The sequence below is a fragment of the Papaver somniferum genome, chromosome 5 (genome assembly GCF_003573695.1).
Source record: "Papaver somniferum cultivar HN1 chromosome 5, ASM357369v1, whole genome shotgun sequence".
In the NCBI taxonomy this organism is placed as follows: Eukaryota; Viridiplantae; Streptophyta; class Magnoliopsida; order Ranunculales; family Papaveraceae; genus Papaver; species Papaver somniferum.
This window is the reverse complement of record NC_039362.1, coordinates 63,815,242-63,824,465: the sequence shown is the minus strand read 5'-3', so window position 1 is coordinate 63,824,465 and position 9,224 is coordinate 63,815,242.

Below are 9,224 nucleotides of genomic sequence, written 5' to 3'. Positions count from 1 at the left end.
TTGGAAACACGTGGGTACCAAGCACACCACCAAATTTTTTGTTTGGTAACCTGTACGGACAAAACATAATGTAATTTCAAGTAAACCATCATAATGATCCTTGACATTATACATATAGAGTTTATATCTCTACCTCTTCTCAATCGGTATGTATAATGCACTGAGTCCGTGAACCTGATTATTAAGAAGAGTACTTGTAAAATCTCGAAAATGAATATCCAAGATCAATCTAGTCGTACCCAAATAATCCAATCGGAATTCTGCCAAGTAATTAAACTTTTTATCTATCTTTCAAGATACAAATTCTACAAGAACGAGTCTCGTAATCGATCACGATTAGATTGACGTATCTACTTAGACTTGTGTAAATCCAATTATAAAGATAAACAATATAATACGAAAAGGGAAAAACACAAGGCACCAGATTTTTTTAACGGGGAAACCACAATTTCATAAAAACACTACGACCTCGTCCACATTTAAACACCGACCTGTATTAACCAACTACAAACACTAGCCTACTATCATACTTCGAACTGGAATGTATATGAGACCGAATCTGCCATCGAAGCAATTCATTTACAACCGAGATCCTTACGTATCTTGAACTTCGAAAGGTTCTACGCACTTGATTCCCTTAGCTGACATCATTTACAACCTAAGAATTGTTGCCTCCACAGTGAAGAATTTTGATACCAATCTTCCTCTAATAGATAAGCCTATTTGATTTCCTTTTATATTGAAAGATCAAGGTGTGGAAATCTATTTGCAATATACAAGCTATCAAACCTCACAAATCCGGAACTTACGACTCTTGAAGAGCAACCTAGATTCTTAACTCCCTCTGAATAAGAATCTACAAAAGATCATTTAATATAAATTAACATATATATATATATATATATCTTGAGGAATTACAAAGTCTGAGACGAAAAGAACTTTTCAATTTCTAGCTTGCCTGAAAGAGATTATGAAAACCTCGATAACTGAAAAGCAAGATCAGGATACAGAAACTATCAAGGTAAAATATAGTCGGACTTGGATTCAAAAATCCCCAAAGCGAGGACTTTTAGTCGTAAAACTTTATTATATTTATCAGAGGAAACCTAGGTTCATAGAGGATAACTCTAGCTCAACTAGGACACAAAGTGTCAGGGATTGAATTTTTCAGCTGAAAGAGCATTTCTGTATATAGAATTCAAGACTGAGGGTTGCTTAGAATTCAGGCTAAGATAACTTGGGAATCAAGCACACACTCTTTAGATCTTGAAAATACAATAAAAGAATATACACAGTGGTCCGGTTCTGGAACTGTGTATAATGGCTTATTCGATTTCGCAAATATGCCATGTGCACAATAAGCAATATGATGTTCATTAAAACACTTAAGAGTTTAATCATGATGCGCACACATAAGTATTTAAGTGATCAATGAAGTCTTAGAAGTGTTTTAATTGAGTCATATCAATGATAAAAATATTTAAAAAATAAGTCTTTGAGAACCTGTTAAATTTACTAGGACAGTTAGTGAGACGGTTCGTGAATGGTAAGGCTAGTTCGCGAGTCAGAAAGCTACAGTTCATGAACCGGGTCCGCCAACCATTACTCGGCTCGAGAGCTCAGATGGACACATTTTACGAACTGGATTCGCCAACCATTCTTGGCTGATGAACTCAAATGGACACGGTTTTCCAACCGGGTTCGCCAACGTTAAGCTTTTTATGTCAATACTATCAAATTCAGTTCAACATGTTTTGCGAACCGGTTTCATGAACTGTTCAGCCTTTCTGTGTTTCTGAAATCAGATATCTACAGTTTGCAAATACCTTGAACAAAAATCCCTTATATGGGATATTTTCAATTGATACACAAAATAATTCTCAAACTATAAATTTTTTCAAACTAATAAGGACCTTTGAACATCTATGCTAGAATCATATTTTGATATTTTTAACAAGACAAGCTTGACCGGAAATTTCTTATTTGTAAGCCTACTAGAAGTCCTACGACATAGTTTCAATATATATAATGGTAATATAGTGAGTAAAATAGAATAGTTCAGTCTTCATATACCTGATACAAAAGTTCTTCAAATGTCTTTGTCGATTTTCAGTCTTCGAGGGTGATATATGATGCTGATCTACCGAATTCTAACCTAGTCAGAGACTTAATTTAGTAGACTAGAAATCAATATATAGTTTTGATCATCTAACATTGAAAACAAGCTTGAGATAACAAAAACTTGTGGGTTCAACAAAGCATTGCTCTAACATGTATCCGTACTAATACTTATTCTGTTCTTGTTAAAGAATCCCCGGTGAAACTTTCTCTCCTTCTAGAGGAATTTGATAAGGAATCCGTTATCACCTACTATTTTTATAATATGCATGAAAACATTTTCTAAACTTCTTTTGCATGCTGAACATAAAAAATCACTTATTGGTGTCAAAGCTACTACTGCTAAGCCGTCGTTTTCTCAGTTAATTTTTTACAGATGATGTTTTCTTAATTGCAACAACTAGTATACATCAAGCTATGCATTTGTTACATATTCTCAAGATTTTTAGTGATTCATATGGATAGACTGTTAGTTACCAGAAGTCTAGTGTTTATTTTAGTAAAGGTGTTCAGAACGAAAACTGTAAGATATTTTCCCGAATATTTAAGATAGGAATAATTACAAAAATAGACACTTATCTAGGTACTCCATTATCATCATATGTTAGATAAGGTGTATATCAAAGGATTAAAGGTTGGAAAACCAAACTTCTTTCGCCAATCGACAGAGTTGTTTTAGTTACATTTATCACTAGTGTAATGGAGATGTATCAAATGATGTTTTTTCTTTTTACCTAATAAAACATTAGATTGGCTCCATGCTTTGCTGAGAGATCTCTAGTGGAAACATGGAGAATTCTCAAAAGGTAATTATCTTAAGGCTTGGAACTGTAAGAATAAGGCTAATGGAGGTTTAGGCTTTAGAAATCCACATAAGTTTAATCTAGCTTTACTTACTCATTTAATTAGCGTGAAGACTTATTACTAGCCCTGATCAATTATGGTGCAAAATACTTAAATGCAAATACTTCCCAAAACTTGACCCTTTTCATTATAAGAATTTCCAGTCTTGGATATGGACCAGTATTTGTAAATGAATTGAAGTGATTAAGCAAAGTCACTGCTGGGACATAGGAGATGGTAGTAATATCCATCAGACTGACTCTTGATTGAAAAATGACACTTTCCACAGTCCTAAATCTGGTGATTTTATTAACACTAACGAAAGAATATTTGATATCCTCATTGATGAAGGTCCGTGTAATTTTCCTTTAATGCACTTTTTGTTTAATGATGTTTCAATTTATTCTCTTAAGGTGATCGAACCTGAATCAACTAGAACATACTTAATTAAATTGATGGGTACAAAGAATTGCTTAGTATATGTTAAATCATCTTATAACTAACTAGCTAATATATCTGTTGTGAATACTAATATTCTGTGGAGCACGTGTCACGATCTTAGTGGCCGCATATATACCTAACTGTGTAGACTTCGTTAAACAGAGAAGGCTGAGTAACATGGGATACCTCCGCAGATCTACCTTATCTCATCCCAAGAAAGAAGGCGTGAACGGTCAAGATAAGGAAGGAAAAAGCCTAGTCTATATAGAGTCAGCTGGCGAGGGGACAGAGGTAGATGACGCGTCCAATCAACATTAAATGCTGAAATCTCTTATCTACACGCATGAATCTAGGCACGTGGAGAGAGAAAGTGTGGCAGAACCCGATTGGCGGAAGCTGGCGGTGAATGAAGTTACAACCTGTACTAAGGTTGGGTAGTTCCCGAAGGAACGTGGGCCAGCTGAGGTGGCGAAATATAACTGGAGAAAGTACGCGGTGGACGAAGGTACCATTGGTACGAAAGGTATATCAACAGATGATGGACCCAGAGGCAGCAAAGATATACCTGGAGCAAGAGGGTCTATAAATATCAAGCTTCACCAACAAACTAAGGGAATTCAATATCTAGGAGAGAAGATCTAGTCTTAAGCTTATACCTCTTTAATGTTTAGAACTTAAGTATTTACTTCCACTTGAGTTATGTCTATTACTTTGGGAAGCATTTAAGATCTTGTAACCACCACAACTTAATACAAAAACAAGCACTCATTACCCCGTGGATGTAGACAAATGTCGAACCACGTAAATCTCTTGTGTCTCATGATAACTTAGAAGCTTTTACATTATACTTGTGTTCTTCGTTGTTATTGTGATCTTAGATATCATTTATTACTTGGAAATATCGGTTCAACGGAGGTATCAATACTACTTAGTATCAGATCCTCAGAGCTGTATACATTACGTAGACTACGGGAAAACGAGTAGTCACTGTTTTGCACCCACCGTGTTTTGCTCACGAATCTGAGTTTAGGCACAGTTTTATATTTTACTTATACATCTTCTGAAACGAAGGGATCTGTGTTTCACCGATGAATCTCGCTCTCTAGTGATTCGTTCATCCATTATTTGTGTATGTTTTTGAGTTCATAGCCTCTAAAAACGTGCCTCATTACAGATCCACAACAAATCTTTCAAAAAACATACTCACAAAACGCCAAAATGTTTGTTTTATACTAAAACAACCTTTCTTAAACAAAGCGCATCTTAGATCTGAGAACCTTTGACTGACAGAGGAATCTCAGTAAAATTTTAAGGATAAAAGATCTTCCAACACATTTAGTATCCTTGTTTTTCGCAAGATCTGACACCCCCCTTTTTCATTGGTTTTTGACATTTTAAGGTTGTATTTTCCAAGGATGTCATAAGCATTTAATACCCGTCTGTCAAAAACATTATTTCAGTCATTTTTCTGAAAAAGCTGCTTAACAATCTTCTGTGTCAGAGCATTAATAGCTACTTTTAACGAAGGTACCCAAGTAGCAGACTTCTTCGATTTTTCTGTAACCGTAGGATAACAAAAGCCGAAAGCATATAGAAACCAACTGATGTACCAACAAGCTCACGACCAGCTATCACAAGAGGGAGATCCCAAAAGCCGTCTCAAGCAAACCAAAGAAATGAAGCGGAGGACGGACAAAGCGAAATAGCAAGAAGAACAGTTGCTAACAAATCGCCTATTCCTGCTGAAGGGATGGGGCAAACATCAGGAGCTCAACCAATATACGACATGCCATTACCGGAGCATGCTACAGCTACGAAGCCACCTGCGGCCAACACAGGGTTTCCCAGAACCTTAGCTCCTACGGGACGAGGGTTGGGAAACCTAACTCCAATTCAGATAGATCCAGACGCGCCAATTATAGAGAAAGGAGTGGAAAACTCTGAAGATCCAGCAGATAACACTCCTCATGGGGGTGGAGCCCACAACGAAGACCAAATGGCGGCACAAATAGCATCTTTGTTACTCCGTAACAAGAAAAACGAAGATGCAATGCACGAGATGGCCCAAGAGAACCAGAACCTCAAAGGTATGTTAGACATACAAGTCGAAGGTTCCCAAACTGACCCTCCACAACCGAGGCGTGAAAATGGGGATATCTCAGGAAGACGAAGGGTGGATCTCAACCCACCAAAGGCGAATCATCTTAAGGAAGAAAGGAGAGCGCACCATGATCCAGATGAAACAGATTCAACATACAAGCCCTCTCAAACCTACTACGACGAAGCATTTTCCAAAGATGCTCACAATGTGAACATGGTCATGGAGCAAATGGAGAAAATGCGGAAGGAGATCCAAGGCCTAAAACTGGCCACGCAGGCGCATGACTAGAATAAGTACTGCAGGAGGCAACCACGTCACCACTATACTTTTGCATTTTCAGGGAAACCATCCCTACGAAATTCCCGGTACCTACGTTCCAAACATACAACGGTACCTCAGATCCCGCAGCCCACCTACGGTACTACACTCGTGTCCTTGCCCATTGGGAAAGAAACGAGGTGGTACTTTGTAGGTACTTCCCAGCAATCTTGACGGGATCAGCACTGGCCTGGTATGACAACTTACCGGCAAACTCAATTGACTCCTTCGAGCAATTATCTACGGTGTTTTTGGAGACATACATGTACAACAAATCAACAAATGCGGGGTTAGATAGGCTATTTTCTTTAGCTATCGGTCCCCGGGAGACGCTGATGCAACACACAGACAGGTGGCAAAAGACATGTCAAACAATTGGAAAAGTCAATCCAGAAATTAGCATAAATTGCTATAGGTACGGACTTGATATAACCTCAACCATCTTCGTGGAGCTTCACAACAGAGCCCTCGATTCCGAAGGAGAGCTCAGGGTTTTCCAGGACCGTTACATTAGACTCGAAGAAATCCAGAAAGACAACCCAGGGCACAAGCAAAGGCAACAACGGATCCGCAACGAACTAACTCTCTTGAACCAATCTGGAGGTATCTAAGCGACAAAACGAAGCCGGGGGCATAACCAATTCTCGAGACAAGATATCCAAGCACGAAGATGGAAAACGAGGCAAAGGAAGAGAAGAATTTATGGACAAGGTCTACACAAAGTTAAACAAAACTTTCTCTCACATCCTAAGCAAGGAGGGAGCAAAGCCGGGCTTTCCTTACCCTAATACTAGGGGAAAGCATCCAGAAAAGACAAAGGAGTCTAAGGAGTACTGTGCGTACCACCAATATTACAGATATACTACTGATACATGCTACCACCTGCGCAACGTGATCCAAAGATTCATCGACGAAGGCAAACCCATGGAGTACGTACAACTGCAGCCAGCGGAGACTGAGTAGATCCCAAAGAAAAGGGTAGAACTACCTCAGGATGGATCAACATGATCACCTTCTACAGCGGAGGTCAATAACAAATGCTCGAAGATATCCTCGAGTTTGCTCGAAACAGAAAGAAGATTGAATCCCATGAAGTGTTCAAGATAAGTGGACCACCCACTAGCACTTGGGAGAACTGGATAACCACGCCATTAACCTTTTCAATAAAGGACGTCAACCAGGAGGTTGAAATGCACAACGATCCACTAGTGATCACTCTTCCAATACATGGATGGAACGTTACGAAGGTCCTTGTGGATGGGGGAAGTTCGTTAAATGTGCTATTTTAAGAACCCTACCTACGCATGGGTTTGACATCAGAACAAATGGATTCTTCCACTTGCACAATATATAGTTTTAATGGAGCAGTCTCAAGACCGAAGGGAGAAATCGTCTTGCAGGTACATGCAGGACCCTTAGTAACCAGTACACGCTTCTGTGTGGTGGACGCACCTTCTCCCTACAACGTAATCATGGGCAGACTATGGGTCCATCGAATGCGAGGAGAAACTTCGACGTATCACCAGTACCTACGCTTTCCTACACCTATGGGTGAAATGGAAATCAAAGGCGACCAGCAAGACGCAAGGCTATGCAATCTAGCGGAAATCAGACTCAACGAAGAAAGAACTGCTGCTCAACAACATGAAAGAAAGAGACGTAAGGCAAATACAAAGGAAGTACATGACGCAGCCTCCTCAATACCCAAAGCCGTCTCAGACCCGGAGACAAGCACTTCCGCCACTCCAGGCGCAGATGTCTCCGCCAAATGATAATTACAGAAAAGCACTCCTCAAATCTGCTCACCGGTAGAACCAACAAATAAAATCAACATCGTGATGGAGGCATAACCAAAGATGCTCAACATCGGAACTTTGCTTGATGAAGAAGAGGAGATGCAACTACAAAGGATACTAAAAGAATACGCAGATGTCTTCGCATGGTCAATGAAATACATGCCGGGAATCGATCCGAATTTGGTCTCACACCACCTTCGGCTCAGACCGGAGATACCACCGTTCAAACAACGCATACGTAAAGTGGCAGACATCTACTACGAAGGGGTGAAAAAAGAGTTGCAAAAGTTACTTGCAGCTGGATTCATACGAGAAGTCAAATATCCCACTTGGATATCAAACATGGTCATTGTTCCTAAGAAGAACAGAGGTGTACGCATTTGCATCGACTTTAGCAATCTCAACAAGGCGTTCCCCAAGGACAGCTACCCACTGCCAAATATTGACCAGCTGGTCAATGCAACCGAAGGCCACCAAAGGCTATCCTTCATGGATGGATACTCAGGCTATAACCAAATAGCCCTTGCGGAAGAAGATCAGGAGCATACTGCGTTCTTTACCCCACGAGGCCTGTATTGCTATACAAGGATGCCTTTTGGACTAAAAACCGCGGGGGAAACATACCAACGATTAGTAAACAAAATCTTCAAGCCATGGATAGGCAAAATATTGGAGGTCTACGTAGACGACATGCTCGTCAAGAGCAAAGAAGCAAAAAACCATCTCTCGGACCTAACGGAGATATTTGAAGCCATGAAGAGCTACCACATGAAGGTGAACCCGGACAAATGTACGTTCGGAGTTACCTCAGGAAAATTCTTGGGTTACTTGGTCACCAAGCGAAGAATCGAAGTAGACCCTGAAAGGGTCAGAGCAATAATGAAGATTCCATCTCCGCAAACCCTAAAAGGAGAGCAAAAGCTAAATGGAATTTTAGCTTCCATGGGAAGATTCATATCAAGATCATCATATAAATGCAAAGCATTTTTTGACACACTAAGGAAAGGAAGCAGGTTCACATGGACCGAAGAGTGCGAACAAGCTTTTCGCAAGATCAAAGAGTACTTAGTATCAATACCCATCTTGCAGAAACCGGAGCCAGACGAAATATTCACACTATACCTAGCAGCAACAAGCTACGCTGTGAGCGCAGTGTTGGTACGAGACCAAGGGAAAGGAGAAAAGCCTGTATACTACATCAGCAAGACACTCAGTACAGCGGAGCGTAACTACACTAAGGTGGAACAACTCATATATGCCTTAGTAGTGGAAACACAAAAGCTAAGAATATATTTCGATACACACACCATCTGAGTTTTCACGAAGGCTCAAATAAGTCAAATCCTCGACAATACATAGAAGATTGGAAGAGTGGAAAAATGGAATGCCATGATCAAACAATTTCACATAATCTTCGAAACCAGGAAAGCGGAGAAATCACAAATCTTAGCAGACTTCTTAGCAGACCTACCTCTGAATGACGAAGCTGAGATAAACGACATCCCAGGAATGGAGGAAGACAAGCCGGAACCAGAGGATCTCTTGGAACCACGGAACTCACGAAGGTGGGAGATATTCGTAGATGACTCCTCTAACGGAGAAGGTGC